This window comes from Zootoca vivipara, chromosome 5 (assembly GCF_965207765.1).
Source record: "Zootoca vivipara chromosome 5, rZooViv2.hap1.1, whole genome shotgun sequence".
NCBI lineage: Eukaryota > Metazoa > Chordata > Lepidosauria > Squamata > Lacertidae > Zootoca > Zootoca vivipara.
The window spans coordinates 29,188,584-29,206,691 of NC_142588.1; the positions used below are offsets into that span (position 1 = coordinate 29,188,584).

The 18,108-nt window shown below is 41.4% G+C and overlaps 1 protein-coding gene across 3 annotated transcripts in view; it reads right to left on the bottom strand.

Moving 5' to 3' along the window:
- MICU1 (mitochondrial calcium uptake 1) overlaps nucleotides 1-18,108 on the bottom strand; it is a 196,689-nt gene that overhangs the window by 135,216 nt on the left and 43,365 nt on the right. For 2 of the 3 annotated variants that reach the window (XM_035138592.3, XM_060274896.2), the window contains exon 1: nucleotides 1,428-1,589. The exons of the other annotated variant lie outside the window; for it this stretch is intronic. The gene's annotated coding sequence lies outside the window, so the exon portion shown is untranslated. Of the gene's footprint in view, nucleotides 1-1,427; nucleotides 1,590-18,108 lie in introns of those variants that run through there. 3 annotated transcript variants of the gene reach the window in all.

Genomic DNA, 18,108 nt, shown 5'->3' on the forward strand with positions numbered 1-18,108 from the left:
CACCAGGTGAGGGAAATCTTCTTTACTACAAAGGAGACCTGACCACCTTAGTTATACCACAAGGCAACTATAATGACAGAGAAAAGGGAGAGTTGCCAGGATCCATATTAGTTTCACTGTGGTTGAGATAGTGTTTTCCAAGCAGTGAGCACACAAAGCCCTATCAAGAGGCTGAAAAGCTTCTCAATACACCACACACCAATATTTGAGAAATATGTCAGACTTACTTTAAAAAAAAAGTCAATTCTGAACTATTAAGGCTGCAGTCCTAAGCACACTTACAAGAAAATTACTTCAGATGAGCTCCAGTGAGTTCAGGAGGACTTAAACACAAATGGAACTAGGCAGTAAGCATTTTTCTTTAAGCCATAAGAACAGATGATTGGCTTAAACAGGCTTTCTAGGATGCAGGGGGTGTGGCGATTTCACCCATTTAAAGTAGTTCTGGGTCAACTGAGAATAGATCATTCAGCCTCTTTCTGAGGAAGCAAGAGAATACAGTTTCTAGGTAGAGTTGCATCGCGAAGTTAAACATGCGCAATCACCACTACAAAATAACCCCAACTTTTAAATATGTCATAATACAACCAAAGGGGAGGGGGATAATATGAATAAAGAAACCACCTTCTGCTTATGTGATTCTTGTTTTCCACGTGGCACTTAAACCCATTTATAGAATATACAACAGATGATATAGATCCAGGAAGCAGGATAAGGGACACTATGCTACCAGGCAGGTAATTTCATGGATGCACCACATAAAACATATTCCTGCATCATACTCATAGCTCAATACTTCCATAGAACCCAGAGTGCAAATTGCTTTACAGAGCTGTTCTTTTTATTCCGAATTAGGCACTTATGGCCTAACATAGGTCCCACACACGCACAGAGGCATCAGCAGCAGTCCATAAAATATGCCAAACAACAAGGGGGTGGGGTCAGGGTACCAAAATCATGGCAAAGGGGTTTCTTAACCAAAAGAACCTCCCCGCCCCGCCCCTGCCATTTCTCTCCTTATAAATGTGATATAAAGAGAAAGCTTGAAGGGAAATCCCTTAACTTAATACATTAGAAGATGAACTAGCCTATCCCTGAATATGCAGCGGGGAGGGACAGCGCCAGGGGGAGCAAGTTCAAGGCTTGACAAGCTTGGGATCGAAACCACGGGTTTAAGAGGCTACTTCCCGTGCTAGGATGTAAACAAGGCAGAGGAATCTTCTTGAGCATGTGCAGAGTGGCTTGTGTTTCTCAACACAACAGCTCCTAAACACCCTGGGGGCGGGGGGGGGGCGCGGCTTCCAGACGTGACTTCCAGCCCCGTTTGAGACTCGCCGCCCGCATCTGCTACCGTGAATACGGTGCCAGCCCGGAGCTCCCTCCCTCCCGCCGCTATCTCCGTCGGTTTCTTTCCGCCCGAGCCTTACCTGGGCAGCAGCAGCCTCTGGGCTGAAGGGTCGGGGCTGAGGCGACTCCGCGTCGAGCGACCGCGACCAAGACACACAGGGAGCAGCGGAGCAATCAAAGGCCAGCTCCGCTCTGCCAGGCAAGATGGGCAGCCAGGCCGCGGCGGCCTCGACCACGCCCCCCGTCTCCAGGCCCCGCCTCCGGCCCCGCCTTTCTTTCAGCGGGCGCGGCGCGATTGCATCACCAGGGCCGTCATTCCCGCCCCGCCCGCGAGCTTTGCCCCGCCCACTCCCGCCCTCCGAAAGAGTTTCCTATTGCCGTGTTGGCGACGCTGGTGCGTCTGGATTCCGGGGCGGCCGCGTTAAAGGCTACTCAACATGTCGTGGGCATGAGATCTCATGGCCTTCATTGCAATGGGAGTAAGCCCCGTTGAATTCAAGAGGGCTTACTTCTAGGTAGACATGGCTAGGCTTGCGCTGTTAGCCGTTATTTATGTACAGTATTTGTGTTATTTATTTCATGGAATTCGTATGCCACTTGATTGTAGGGGTAAAAAAATCCTCAAAGCTGATTACAAACATATATATATATATATATATATATATATATATATATACACATCCACATATATATAAACAATAAAATCATCACTAATGACAACCGTACAGTTAAAAGCACAATAGAATAGACTGGGGGGAAAACCACCTCATGCGAGCTTCCTAAACATCTGGCTAAAAGGTAAAGGCACCCCTGACCATTAGGTCCAGTCGTGACCGACTCGGGGGTTGCGGCGCTCATCTCGCGTTATTGGCCGAGGGAGCTGGCATACAGCTTTACAGCTTCCAGGTCATGTGGCCATCATGACAAAGCCGCTTCTGGCGAACCAGAGCAGCGCACGGAAATGCCGTTTACCTTCCCGCCGGAGCGGTACCTATTTATCTACTTGGACTGGTGTGCTTTCAAACTGCTAGGTGGGCAGGAGCTGGGACCAAGCAACGGGAGCTCACCCCGTCATGGGGATTCGAACCACCGACGTTCTGATCGGCAAGCCCTAGGCTCAGTGGTTTAAACCATAGCGCCACCCGCGTCTGGCTAGGCAAGTCTAAATAAGAATGTCTTAAGAGCAGGTGCCGAAAAGAATAGAGTGCCAGACTGTGATACCAATAGACAAGGAGGGAACATGGTAAAAAGTTGTTATTAATCACTCTTTGTGAAAAATAACTCAAAAGCAAGTTACAAAATATGCATTAAAAATGCCTCATAAAAGTATGCATACTTTTCAGCAAAACCTTTTGTTTCTGCTGAAATAAATAGAAATCAAACTAGAACAATAAAACAAAATTAATTAGGGAAGGTATTAAGTATTATCCTAAGGTGACAGGTAGGTAGATGATACATCCATCTTTTGTATATATGCACCTGCCAACTTATCCATGCACCTGGTGGTTAGGGCACAAAAGGTTAGGTCACTAGATGTGATAGTTTTCAAGATTTATTGGTTGTGTCCTAAGGAATTTTGTAAACGCCCGCCTGGTAGGCTTTGTGCATTGTAATCTAAAGTGCAAGATGATGTACAGGTTGTTGAGTTTTTTCATAGACTGAAGCTGCAGTTTTAAAGACACATTCTGAGGAAGAAGGAATTCCTTTCAAATCAACAGATCCAGTCAAAGCCATAAGAACAAGACCTGGATTTAACACAGAAACCAACCCCTTTCCTTTTCCTTTCCTTTTATAACAATCAGTTGTTTTCACAAGAGATATACTGTAGTGAGACTGCTCTCAGCCGAGACTGTGTATCTTTGCTCTAAAATAAAGTGCAACCATGGGATGTTTCCCCATGTGCATGTGATTGTAGGAAGTTTTTTTTGTAAAAGTAACCTTTCTCCTCATGATCTTGACTGTGGGACAGAAAGTATAAGAGCAACTTCCAAGTCAGATTTTAGCTTATTGGTATTCAATTAATTTAATGGGTAGCCTCAATGGTTTCAGAACCTTACATGCAGTGGCTGCATTAAGGTCAGGTTTTGGAGAGATTAAAAAGAGGGAAGGAGAAAGTTGAGCAAAAACCAGAGAGGGTGACACAGGAGAGAGAAAGAGACGAAAGAGTAGATACATTTTTAAGTGGATTGCACTTTTGGAACCTGGGGTAAAAGGTGGTTCAGGTCAGGTATGGAAATGATGAAGGGCCCTGTTCTTGTATGTCTAGGTTTGCCTTCACATTTCAGACTCTGGAAATGCAAACAGAGTTTTTTGTGCAATGTGAACATATCCTTCCTGTTTAGCAATCTCCACAGTCAAACCTCAACTAACTTAATGGTTGCTCTCTCTCTCTCTCTCTCTCTCTCTCTCTCTCTCTCTCTCTCTCTCTCTCTCTCTCTCTCACACACACACACACACACACACACGAGAGCACACAGAGCTATCTTCTGAAACATTCCCATTACTGTCTCTTTTATCAGTGATTGAATCATCAGCAATTGGCAGAGGATAACAACCTCACCTGCTGATTTCTATAGATCAGTCCTCTCTTGAAAGCACAGAAGCTGGCCAGTTGGTAATGTTTTTCCTGGTCAGTTGACAACTCAGAATTTCACTCTTCTTAAAATATAGTAATTGTTCTGTCTCATTTTAATATTATTAGTTGCCTTGGAGGACTTTTGACACATAGGGGGAAAATAAAAAATAAAAGCCCTAGCCTTGGCAGAACTCCTTTGCCTTAAACTGCTTATCAGCCAGAAACTGTACATTAAACTTTTCCATTACTGCCATAACCATGCCAAACAACAACAACTGGTTTTCTGTCTGGCATACAGGTGTTTTATATTTTTGTAAACCACTTAGATGTTTCCTTACAACAGGTGGTATATTATTTTTGATAGATAATAACAGAAGAACCAAAAAGTATCCCAAAATTTGCAGGGGTCCCTTTACCTTTACCTTTTACTCTTGAAATGTTAACTTTTTGGGTGCAGTGAAAATTCTATGCTAGAACTTTAACACCTCCATGCAGTGAGTAAACATATATATTTTCAGTACTGCCGCAAATTAATAGTCCCCATGACACCTAGGAGACGGAAAGCCATGACAGTGAGATAGATTTCAAACTTGTATATCATTATAATATGCATGTGCTTTTAATGTTCCTACCTAAGAAGTATTCAATTGAGCTTTAGAATGTTTTCAAATCTTTCACATATGTGGCTGTTTCAGTTTTGAAGTCTTGAGAATAATTTGATCCAAAACACACTTAACTAAAGGAAATAAAGGTCACATTGGTATAACTGGAAGTTATAAATAAACTAAGAATAATGGCCAAAATCTGCCTAACCCAAAATATTTCTCTCTTCTGGCTGCTCTGTCCATACCAGTCTGACGTCCCCATTTTCTAGATATGAATGCTATTTGTTAAAACAAAATGAATCAATTCTTTTAAGCAGATATTGAATCATGATGGCAGCCTTCAAAATGCCATTATAAATAGTATAGATTGTGGACTAATCTCTCCAGGGAAATCCAGAATCCTCCTCTGCTTACAGTTTCATGCAGCTAAGAACTTTCTGTTCCAGCAGACTTTTCATTTCTGATGTCTGCTCTGTCATATTTGTATTGCTTGTGTGATCTGTTTATGCTTTTATTCTTTTAATGCTCTATTTTTATTGATTTAAATCTGTTAGTAACTTGATATATAACATAGAAAGCTGTGCTATAAATACGGAAAACTGGAATTATTGTTAAATGGATAGACCTTGAATATATCACATTGAAAAAGGAAATGGGAATTTTATTTTATTTTTTAAAATATTCTTTATTAAATATTATTAAAAAATCACACACATATGTAAAAAAAGCTTATATACACCGTGCACATTAGCATATCCTTAAACTTTACATAGAACAACAAAGAAAAATGTAAGAAAAATTATACACACAAAAAGAATGGGGGAAAAATATCAAAATGAAAGCTTTGTCGAGTTACAGATTATCTCACATCATACAGTACTTCCAATCCTTCTCATTATATTTTAGGAAATGGGAATTTTAATGAAGTTAACAAAGTCTTTAATCCAGTGTACATGGAATCACATATAACCAGACAGAGAAGGCAAAAAATTATTAATGGGGTGAGAATTCTATCATTTGTTTCCCACCAGAGCATGAAATTAACATTGCTTACCTTTCATTGTTGTTGTTTATAGAAAGACTAATGATGATCATACAAAGCCTTTTGCAACCAAATGGTTCATTTAGAAAGCAAGCAACAAGAAAATATAAGGGAAATGGGTTTGCGTAGATATTTAGAATATTGCTGAATATGTCATTTGAAAAATCTGTTGAAGGAATGACACAAGGATACTTGAAGAAAAAACAAGGTAGCATTAGTTTTGGACTTCATAAAGTGCATTTTGCTTCAACCCAGTTAAAATGACCCCATCCACTATTTCTCCCCTCTTCTAAAAACCAAATCTGCTCTAAAAATCCACAAAAGAACATTTTACTGAAAGTCATATCTGGAGAAGCTCAATGAAGGTTATTTTATTCTTTTATTTTTTTTATCCATAGCTGACAGCTGGTCTTTCTGCTACAATGCCATTTTATCTAAGAATTAGTATACTAGTTTGTTCTTCCACATATTTGGGAATGGGAGGAGAGATGGGCATAAAGGTGAGTTGGCTGGTTTGTTGTTGCATTTATTTTTTTTAAAAAAAGCATCTAAGATTATAAACCCAGGTAGGCTGGTAGGAGATCTGGCCTACTTTATGACAAAAATGTTTGTACTGTCACCACATTTTATAATTAGGTTATATTCACTGTAAAAGTCTTTTCATAGCAACTATTGGGAGATAAAATGATATAACTCAGTCACTGACAGTATTAGCTATCCCACTAGTCAGCTTTGAAAGTGAAGTGTAAACTTCATTGTTCAGGGCCAACCCCTACACTGTCTGAATCAGAGGACATTTGGCAGTGGGGGCTGTTGAAATTGATTTCTAATGAAAATATCTCCCTTCCTTCAGCAACTAGCCTTGTATGCTTTAGCTATGAAGCTTTCTACTCTGCAGCAGAATACATGAAGTAATAATTTATACATAAACACAGCTTCTTCCTGGTGCATATGGCTCAGAGAGACCACCTGTCCCCGCGTGTTACTGCAAAAAGCACAGGTGCTGGAGCTTATAATAACAGGGAGCTAAAAATAGTGCATTTCCCCCACCCTAATTTTTGTCTATAATAAGCCTAACTTTCTCTCTTACTAGCTAGGGCATAAAACCAGATTAAGGGTTTGATGAAGTAGACTTCTTCTTTGTAGTACTGTAAATGGTTTGCTTTCAAGTACGCATTTCATGACTTTGGAATTACAAAGTATTACTTTTTATCCTTAAGCACTTCACCCTTCAGTTTCCTATAACATGAAATAAGGCACAATTTACATATTTCACCAGTTTTAGTGTAAAAAGATGCAAGGGGGTTTGCCTTCATTGGGGTGAGAAACCTCAAGCTTGAAGGGGCTAAATGCAACCCTGAAGACCTTTCTATTATAGGTCCTAGCCAAACTCAGACCATAGCTAGCTCTGCTTCAGATCATCCAAATGTACTTTTGCCTGGCAAAAATGGGTCCTTGAACTACGGTATGATCATGCCTCTTCTTAACCTGGATGTGGGATGGAAGAATGTGGGCAGAGGATGGAGAAACCTTTCCCTTTTGCATAGGTAGAACATAGCCTACTGGAAATGGTAAGACTCTCAGGCTATAATTTCCTCAACACTATGGGTAGAGTTTCCACAGTGCATTTCACAGCGCCACTGCTATCAGTCCTCTTCCAGTATACCCAGTGGGCTTACTCCTCAGGAAGTGGGTGTTTGACTGCAGCCTCAGGTTGTGATTTTAAAGACTGTGACTTAAAAGTCCCAACGATTTTTAAGTGTTCCAGCATTCCAGTAGACCTTCTAGGCAATAGTTCTTAGAACTGGGAAGTTAGTAAACCACACAAACCCATGGATTCAAGTTACAAGAAAGGAGATTTCTTTGAGGTTTTTGAGCAGAGCTTGGATGACCATCTGTCATGGATGCTTTAGTTGAGATTCCTGCTTTGCAGGGAGTTAAACTACTAGATGACCCTTGAGGTTCCTTCCAACTCCTCAATTCTATTATTGGTGGCCCAAGTCATTTCAAGTCTGATAAGGGTTCCTCTGGCTTGCCCCTGTTCCATTAGCAGGGATTTGATATGTAAAAATAAGTAGATGAAGCTTTTCATGACATCAGGTCTATAACATGAATAAGGAACCTATGACCCTCCATATGATGTTGGACTATATAACTCCAATCAGCCCCAAGCCAGGGATGATGGGAGTTGTAGTCAAACAACTTCTGGAAGGTCACAGGTTCCCCATACCGTTATTTTCTTAGGACTGCAGTGTGAGTTATTATGAGAGCAAGAGCACAGACCTGCACATATGTGCTCAGATGTAAATACCACTGAGTTCAATGTGACTTACACTCAGGTAAGCAGCTAAAGGATCACAGCTGGATAGTGCAATCAGATGCATGCTTACTCAAAAGTAAGGCCTGTTGAGATTAATTGTAAATGTGCATATAATTTAATCCATTGTAACTGTGCATATAATTTAATGTGGTGGCTGGTCCCTTCTTTCACATTTCCTATACATGTGATCAAAGTGACTGAAAGGAATCTGGGATACAGGTAGAAGCAGCTACACAAGCAGATGCAATGGCAGCAAAGGTAAATAGGTGAGACAACAGCAAGAGCAAGCAAAGAATGGCTTTTGTGTGCCACCTTTATGGCTGGAGCTTGGGACAGTTGTTCAGTATGCCCAAGGGCAGAGAACACCTACCAGCACTGCTGTATTATTTTTGAAACCATGAAACATAATTAGCCCAATATGCTGTGTTAGTTCTTGTGTTGTTGTTTTTTTTAATGCTGGTTTCCTTTTCTTTGAGACAATAAGACTATTATTTTATGCCCTGGGATACATTTTGATACAGCCTTTCAGTATTAAGTATACATACTACTCCCTTGGATACAATTGTCGCACAAAAGCTGCTCTTTAAAAGTCCTTTGAACTGTTGTATGAATTTATGAATTTAGAACAAAGGTAATGGTACCTAAGAAGAATTTCAAAAGAATATTGAGTGACTGAAGAACTGTAGGACAAATCTGACTATATTGTCTCCCAGGGAGTGATTCAGATGTAGAAGAAAACAAATAGGGCAAACTGACATGTTTCCTTGTGCTAAATATTTAAGTAACACTGTGGGCCTATTGCAGGCATAGGCAACGTGGTGCCCTCTGTATATGTTTGGACTACAGCTTCCATCAGTCCTAAGCCAGCACATCCACCTGTCATGGATGATGGTAGCTGTAGTTTAGCAACATCTGGCAGGCACTGTGTTGTCTGTCCCAGGCCTCCACCTTCGTTTATTTCAACAATTTATAATTCTCAGTGTGGTGAATTACCTTGGAGGCAAGATCTGGAATTGATTATTCTCACCTTGTACAACTGTACATCTGAGACAGATTCCTGAGAATATTTATGTAACAGCTAAAGTTCTGTTAGATTCCGTTCCTAAACAGTGTCACATGTATAACATTCCAAATTTGATTGCACTTTTTGAATACGTTCAAGCCATCTGTTATTGTCAGTCTGTGCTCCTGTCTGAAATCCAGATAGGTATAACCACAGGACCAATGTAGGGAGGGGACTTTTGATTGCTTGGGTGGGAATCCTATCTGCTGGCCTGGAAGTCCTTTCCCCTAATTCCAAGTTTTTGGTAGGTGGGGTATAGTCAGTTCAACAACAGGCTTCACTCTTTTCCTTATTGGTTCACATATTTATACCTGGGCTGGTGCTCCCATTAGGCAAAGTGAGAAGGCCCACTTCAGGAAGCAAGCTCTGATCATCATAAAAGAACAGATTATTGCTACATACCAAATGAAATCATATCTTTCCCTGCAGCCCAGGACCTGCAGTCTTTTTGGGAGTCTGCTGTGATGTTCAGAAGCTGATGCTATGATTTGCCAGCCCAGATTTTATTTAGTACTCAAGCTCTCTCTTTATTTAGTACTCAAACTTTCTCTCTCCTCCCACCCTCCTGCTTCAGCTTCTGCCTCCAATTCTGGACTTCTCTCTGCCACAGACTCACCTAGCTCACTAAGCCCTGTTATCCTTCAGCTTCTGACACCTTCCTCTTCACCCTCTGACTGCGCATCATCATCCCACCACCAATCCCTGGGCCCTGAGCCTTCTTCCCTTGGGGTTTCCCCAGCTGGTTCCCCCCACCATTCCTCTGCATCCAACCGGTCAATAGACACTTTTGGGCTAAACATATCCCTCAGCAGCAATGAGTGGGAATGGTCTGTATCCTCTAAGGAAGTGTCCTAACAAAGTGATGCCAACAAGGGCATCTGGCGAGTTTAACTGGATATTTATCTAAGAAAGGCTCTCTAAGGAAGCCCCATATTTCAGTCCACCTGTGGGATGCAGCCTACTGAGGCTCTGTCATCATTGCCTTTCGTGAGATAAAGATTGATGCATGTAACCATGTTTAAGAGCCTGAAAGGCATGGAGAGGCTGGGAGCATTGTGACACTTTCATTTGCCTGTGTAGATATTATGCGGCTCATCAGTTTATATGGTGAACAACACTGTCTCATTTTATGCATGGCACGCATTATTTTACTTTTCAACATCCCTGGCCTCATAAAGCTTTTTCCTCTCTCTTTCATCCTATCCCCCCATAACACAAATCTAGCATCTTTAAAGATCACTGGATAGCATTGCAGTAGCAGTCAATTCTAGATTGACTTTAAGTATATTTTGTTTCTGTTCTTTTGAATCTTGTTCTGCTCCAAATAGATCTGCTTGGGCTCAATTTACAGCCATTCCATAAAGAAATCACATGATGATCATCAGAAAAACAACAACTTTTAACCAATTTATGTTGGATTAATACAGTAAAATAATCCCCGAGGATTTACTTGGATCTCATGGATAGTGTAAAGAAAGCTGCTGTTTGGTGAAAAATCTATCACCATGACTTTATTTTGAGTAGAGGTGTTTCTGCAAACCCTATACCAGGCATCCCCAAACAGCGGCCCTCCAGATGTTTTGGCCTACAACTCCCATGGTCCCTAGCTAACAGAACCAGTGGTCGGGGAAGATGGGAATTGTAGTCCAAAACATCTGGAGGGCCAAAGTTTGGGGATGCCTGCCCTATACTGTACTATATGAGTTTTGAAAGACAAGCATACTGGTAATAACTGAAGTCTTACCTATTTGACTGATCAGTTATCAACAATCCTCTATCAACCTTCCCTTCATTTTTAGCTCAATATTTGATGTTCCCTGTCATTTCTGGGTTTTTTAAATTCTTTTCTTCCTTAGATTTCTTTATTATTCTCCATTTTTAGGCTCTGTTTCTGAACGTTGGAACTCTCTGCAATCAACCAGTTGCCTTCACTGTACACTGTTTGGTGCCTGCTAAAAACATTCTTGTTTAGACAAGCCTACCCAGATGCTTAGAAAGCTGAGGTAATGTCAATCTGCTTTAGTATGTTAACTTTAGTACATTTTAAAGTAGGGTCGATTGCTTTTCTTGCTTTTCTCGTTTTATCTTTTTGTAAACCGTTTTTGATATTTCTTTTGCAAGAAAGCAGTGTATAATTTTTTATGAAATAAATAAAACAAAGTCATCCTGGAGTGATGACTTCCTGGGGATACTTCATCTGCCCTGCCCCCTGCCCCGAGGTTTCCTCTGAGCTGTACAGGGGTGGGGGAGTTTGAAGCCAGAAGACATTCTAGCCTTCGTTTCCAAGCACAATTCAGAGTGTTGGTGCTGACCTTTAAAGCCCTAAATGGCCTCGGCCCAGTATACCTGAAGGAGTGTCTCCACCCCTATTGTTCAACCCGGACACTGAGGTCCAGCGCCGAGGGCCTTCTGGTGGTTCCCTCACTGCGAGAAGCAAAATTACAGGGAACCAGGCAGAGGGCCTTTTCGGTAGTGGCACCCACCCTGTGGAACACCATCCCATCAAATGTCAAGAAAATAAACAACTACCTGACTTTTAGAAGACATTTGAAGGCAGCCCTGTTTAGGGAAGTTTTTAATGACTGAGGTTTTGATGTATTTTTAATCTTTTGTTGGAAGCCACCCAGAGTGGCTGGGGAAACCCAGCCAGATGGGCAGGGTAGAAATAAATTATTATTATTATTATTATTATTATTATTATTATTATTATTATTATGTAAAAGGAGCCTAACAAGTGTCTTGTCAAATGCAAGGTGGTTCTTTTAATGAGATTCAGAAGCAATACAAACACAAGTGAATGAGATTAAAGATTTTATTCTAAACAGCAAGCATTATATACATTACCAAGCAAGCACTTCGATCTGCCCCTGGGAAGCCCTCAGGAAGTGGCGAAGTGATACCCCCAGGCAGTCTTCATTTTTTGCACAACCCTCTGGCCATCAGTTCATGCACAAGCTTCTAAGAACTTTACCCCCCCCCCAATCATCCGATTTATAGATAGCTAACCTGTATGGTTTGCCTTACTGCCTACATGCTACTAGCTATGTACAGATTATTCATTTGCCACTCTGTTCTACACCAAAAAAGGTCAGAAGGTACCCATCACTATCGCTTCTTCCTTCCACCAGATTATACATTAAAGGCTGCTCTCAGTCATCAAAGCACTTTAACAAGAGATAGAGATGGGAAGTAAACAAGAGGCAGGAAGAGGGCAACCGAGTTAGTTCACTTGAAATACAAATATATTCCAGATAGATTGCCCATACAACAAGCCAGAGCTTGAAGAACCAAAGCCAGGACAGCCGCAAGGAAATTATCCTAAGGCAGGCATGGCCAAACTTGGCCCTCCAGCTGTTTTTGGACTACAACTCCCACCATCCCTAGCTAACAGGACCAGTGGTCAGGGATGATGGGAATTGTAGTCCCAAAACAGCTGGAGGGCCAAGTTTGGCCATGCCTGTCCTAAGGAGTTGAGTGCCTCTCACACTACCATGCCTGCCCAGTGCTGCAGGGAGCATGCCAGGCAGCAAATAGAAGAAGCATGTGTCTGCAAACTAGGGGATGGACCATTAAGAAATCTCCATCCTTTAAGCAAGGGGTCAGAGGCTCAGAAGTCCACCATTTATGGCCAGTCTTTATCTAAGGAGGTTGCTCACTAGGAGATGACTTGTAGGTACCAGACAGACCGGTACAGCAGGTTCATCAGGTTCCCAGCAATAATCATTTTCCTTGGTTCTCAGTGTAGCAGTTCCATAGAATGCCAGCAGGGAGACTCAGGTTCAAATTCGTGTTCAGCCATGTGATCTTGGACTAGTTACTTGCAGACCAAAACTACCCTGTATGGTTTATTTATTTTTATTTACTGTATTTCATATTTTTTGTATACCGGTACTGCTTGATTGTAGATTGAGGGTTCAAAGCAGTTATTTTGAGCACCACCTGATCGGTTTTCTGCATTTGCTCGGGAGTAATCCCCACTAAATTCAGTGAACTTCTTAATGCTTGTTTTTGGTATGTTGCCTCACTTAAGCTAAAATCCTACCCAAACTTGCTTGGGAGTAAATGCTATTGAACTCAGTGTGATTTACTTCTGAGCAAATGTGCATACAATAATGTTGTCACAGTGCTTTTCAATTTCTCTCCCCCAGCCCCCCCTTTTAATTTCACTCCCACCAGTTTCATTTAATTTTCTTGATCTATATTTGGGAAGGGAATTTGAGATTACAAAAGACTTTTCATCTGAGCTCTTTTTCTGTAATAAAATCTGATTGGAAGTGCTTTTGATAATGCTGAATAAGGCTTTTAAAAATATATAATCTTCAAAACCATGGAATAAATGCTTTGTAGTTGAGCCCAAAACCCAGTTATGATATAATGCTTGCGTTAAAGCCAATTTAATTTTCATGACTCCAGTGTCACTAAATAGGTTTAAATTTAAGCTTTCATTCTGAACAGATCTCTCCAAATTGTGCAGTGCACCAAAAATGCTGATTATGATGATAATAATTATAATAATATAACAAAATGTTAAAAGGTTTAAACATAATCTTAATGCCAACTAGAGTGAGTTTAGATTGGTACAATATTTCCATTTAAATCCTCCACAAGTTATATACCCCACAGGGCAAAGCATACAAATACCACATGATTACCTGTGCATTTTGGACTGTAGAGCACAAAGCTTTAGGAGATTTCCCCACAAATGTTTATTTTTGAAAGTAGGAAACAATAAAACTGAACGTTACAAGATGAAATAAAGCAAGGTCATGCACCACCTAGAGAATTCCCCCCTTGAGAGGTAGTGCTCTTTCATGACAGTGAATAAGAAGGTATTGATATATTGCCATCATCATAGAAACACAAGCATTTATACCAACATAGAATCATAGAGTTGGAAGGGACCCTCAGGGTCATCTAGTCCAACCCCCTGCAATGCAGGAATCTCAACTACTGTAAAGCATCCATGAATGACAGCCATCCAACCTCTGCTTTAAAACTTCCAACAAAGGATAATTTACCACCTCTCATAGGAGTCTGTTTCATTGTTGAATAGTTCTTACTGTCAGAAAGTTCTCCCCCCCCCCATGTTTAGTCGAAATCTCCATTCTTGTAACTTGAAGCCATTGGTTTGAGTCCTACCCTTCGGAGCAGGGTGTCCTTCTATACCCTTCCAAGATGAGTCCTGCTGTGTAGCAGGCCAAATACCAAGCACAGCCGTGTTTACAAAAGATATGAATGGGAACCAAACATAGTCAAATGCATCAGGATTGGTTATTCTTTTTGGGGGGAGTTGTTATTGTCATTCATTATATATATATAGTATTAGTTTTCCAGCTAATGTAATGCACCATACTTGATAATAGCAGCTGGAAATCTCCATTCTGAAGGCTATAAAAAGGGGAATTATAAATTCCTTGTACAGTTTTCCCTCCCAACACATCTGAAAAAATAGATGCCAGTAAAGGTTTTTTAGCTTGACCCATGATCATTGCTACCCCCCCCCAAAAAAAACACTTGATTCCAGAGCTCCACAACCAAAGGACAGAACCCAAAGTGTACCTCACAAGCCACAGCACCTCCAGCAGGTAGAATTCAATATGTTGTGTATACCGCTCAACTTGACAGGTGTCATATGCCACCAATATGCTAACTTGCATGTACAATTCTTTTTGGAAACAAGCAGCATTCACCCCCATATTCTCTCCTGCTCTGAATCATCTATCGCAACACCTAGACCCACCTCCCAGGCTGCTTTCGTTTCTTGACAGGTGCCATGGTGCATTTCAATTTCGGTGCTGCAAATCAGTCCTTCAGTCGGCTTGCTGTAGGCATTCAGACTCAGAAAGCAGGAGAAACACAAGTTCCAGATATGCCATGCAGAGCCGCTGACAGACTTTGAACTTGAAGCACCTGGATCTAATTTACTCAATGCAGTAAAGGGTAGCTATCTTTTCATCTGTGAGTAGATTGCTTATTCTGCAAACTCCCATCTTCTTCCCATTCCCTCAATTTTACAAAGTGCTTTTCCCTTTCAAATTCTTGGTCGTCCAGGAAAGGACCATCATCTCCTGCTGAGCATCGTATGAAATGAAGTCCCAGGTGAGATTAAACTACATTACTGATTGACCTGCTACACACCACCACCTCTCTATACACCTGTTATTAACCCTGGGAAGCTGCCTTATACTGAGTCAGCTCATGAACTGAACCTGTGTCTTTCTGAATGCAGGCGACATGCCCAACGACTGAGCTACACCCCTTCCTCTAAGCTACAACACATAAGAAGTCTCACTCACCCATATCTCGTGTCATGTTGACTTTGGTCCTCAGATGCTCATGTAAACACTGATATCTGATGCAACAAGATTAGGAACATGGTGACACGAAACAGCAATAAAATAAAATATTTATTTGAAAAAAGAGCCTGACCCCAGGGTATTATTTCACAGCAGGTGTTCAGCCCAAGAACATATATGACATGATACCAACAAAAGCAATCTGTGTGCAGAATAATATCCTTCTCCACTAAAGAATGCTGCTTCTTCTCCTTTGTTAAAATTTATAACCCACCCCCCTTCAGCTGAAGATCACAGGGTGGTTTACAGTGGCAGAAGAATTTGGACATTTAGAGTTCAAATGGTTGTCCAGCCACATATATTTTCAGTGGATGTAGATCCCATGAACACCTCGACCCAAAACTCTGTGAAAATCCAACAACGGAATATTTCCCACCAGCTTTGGCAGTTTTAGAAGGGGTTAGGCAAATTCATGGATGAGAACACTATCAATGGCTTCCAGTAGCACCTTCGAGACCGACTAAGTTTGTTATTGGTATGAGCTTTCGTGTGCATGCACACTTCTTCAGATACACTGAAACAGAAGTCACCAGACCCTTGCTTTTTCCTGTAAGACCAATTGCAGTCGTTAACAGTCATCAACAGGTTTACCACACCTATCAGCCAATCACCCATTCCCACCACCCTTCTGAGTAATACCCCTCCCCACCCTCTCACTATATATAAGGGTCTGGTGACTTCTGTTTTAGTGTACCTGAAGAAGTGTGCATGCACATGAGAGCTCATACCAATGACAAATTTAGTTGGTCTATAAGGTGCTATAGGAAGGATTTTTTTTTTTTGCTTTAAAATATAGCGCAGGTGGGACCATTTGGTGAGGCCATCAAAAGATTTTTTTTTATCGACCTGTATAACTATTAGTACAGCATCCATTAATCGGGAGGTATTGGGTGAAACTTTATTTCATGGTTAGCAACTGTTTTTTCGACTGTGTCGTGATTGTCATTTGTTGTGATTTGTGATCGAAATATTCCACAGTACGCTGTTAAAAAGCATTTGTTTCAAAACGAAGTGCAGTATATGTTTTATTGCTGTAGAAAAATAGGGTGAGCAGCCTTCAAGAAAGAATCGTAAGTAGAATATGCACACAACATTCCACTTCAAAAGCTGCTGTACCTTGTTTTGTCTACCTGCTACCTACTTTTTCTCCAGCCTCATTTTCCTTTTGATTCATTTTTAAAAACTGTAAGCCTGTGGACAGACATGGAATTTTTTTATTTATTCAAAACAAAATAATAATAAAATAATTCCTTCCAGTAGCACCTTAGAGACCAACTAAGTTTGCATGCACACGAAAGCTCATACCAATGACAAACTTAGTTGGTCTCTAAGGTGCTACTGGAAGGATTTTTAAATTTTGTTTCAACTACGGCAGACCAACACGGCTACCTACCTGTAACTAAAACTATGGAAGGCACCACATTGGGCTGCATGAAATGGAAGTTTATTTATTCAGTTAAAAAAAAAATCTTTAGTGCACCTGATGCATATTAGGCATTTTATAATTATTATAAATATTGTACATTAAGAAAAGATCAGTGGGGAGTCAGCTAGGGTAAAAGCAATTTGAAGCAGGGAAATGGCAGGCAGCAAAGGGTTAACTACCCCCCTTACTTCTCTGCACCAGGTTGCCCCTTCTGAAGCTGCTGTTCCCTGTGAAAAGCAGCCTTTTGGAGCATCTGCATGCAATGTGTTGTTACACCCTCTCATTGATCTCTGTTGAGTGTGTATGACTACGCACTGGATTGTGGTCAGTGTCTTGTCAATCTTCCTGCAAATGGCAGTGCCAATTAACAACTGTAACTCTATGATCCTGAAGCAATAAATCAAAACCTGCAACAATCCATTGAGGTGTTTTGCTGTTAAGTCCCGCCCTGCCCCCCGGACAGGAAAGCTAAAGTTAAGGACGTGTTTATGTCTTGGCTGAGGTCACATAAGAAGCCAGAGATGGGGAATGGAGTGAAATGTAGGGGCTTCTTAGATGACAGGCATCTGCTCTAACGATAAGTCAAGCACAAGACTTGGGTACTGAAAGCAGGCAGCCCCTGGAATAGAAGGAACGCTTATTAATGGAGGCAGCACACGCATTTTCTGCTCCAGTGCTGCTTTGACAGCCCATCTCTCATTACAGTTATCACAGGCTTTCTCTCAATTTCTCCCCCTCCTCTTAAAGTCCCTGAATATGCGCCAGTTAAAAAGGAGTGCAGTCTAGAGGTGGGGAAATCAGTTGATTTCAAGAGCCCTTATATGCACCACCAGAATCTTGAACCGTATACGCTCAGAGCCGTTCCTGTGCAGTGAGCTCAGTAGAATAATTATCAGAGTTCTCTGCAGTTTCACTGACAGCCTGGGACAATCATAAGGCAAGAAGGCTATGGCGTTAAAATGGTAGCATTTTAGTTACGCCTGACATGCTTCATCCTCACACAAGGTGTGTCCGCAAGATTTTAGGGAGTTTCAACTGAGTGCAACAAGTAGGCACACAGACAGGAGTGGGGCAGATACTGCTTCAGCAGGGCAGCGATGAGCAGCCTGCAGCCTAACTGAGGAGTGAGGAATCTGTGGCACTCTTGATGCTGCAAGACAGACAATCCCTGACCATTAGATACCCACCAACTGCTCTGTTTTAAGTGGACTTCACAGAAGCCAATCCCGGCTTCTATTTGATTCCCAGATTACCTGTTTTTTTGGTCCAGCACTCTGGCACGACCTCTGAGTAGCCCAACATGCAAGTGCCATGCTCTCTCACTCCTGCTCTTGCCACGCTTTGGGGGAAGAAGAGAGCGCCACAGTCAAGTGA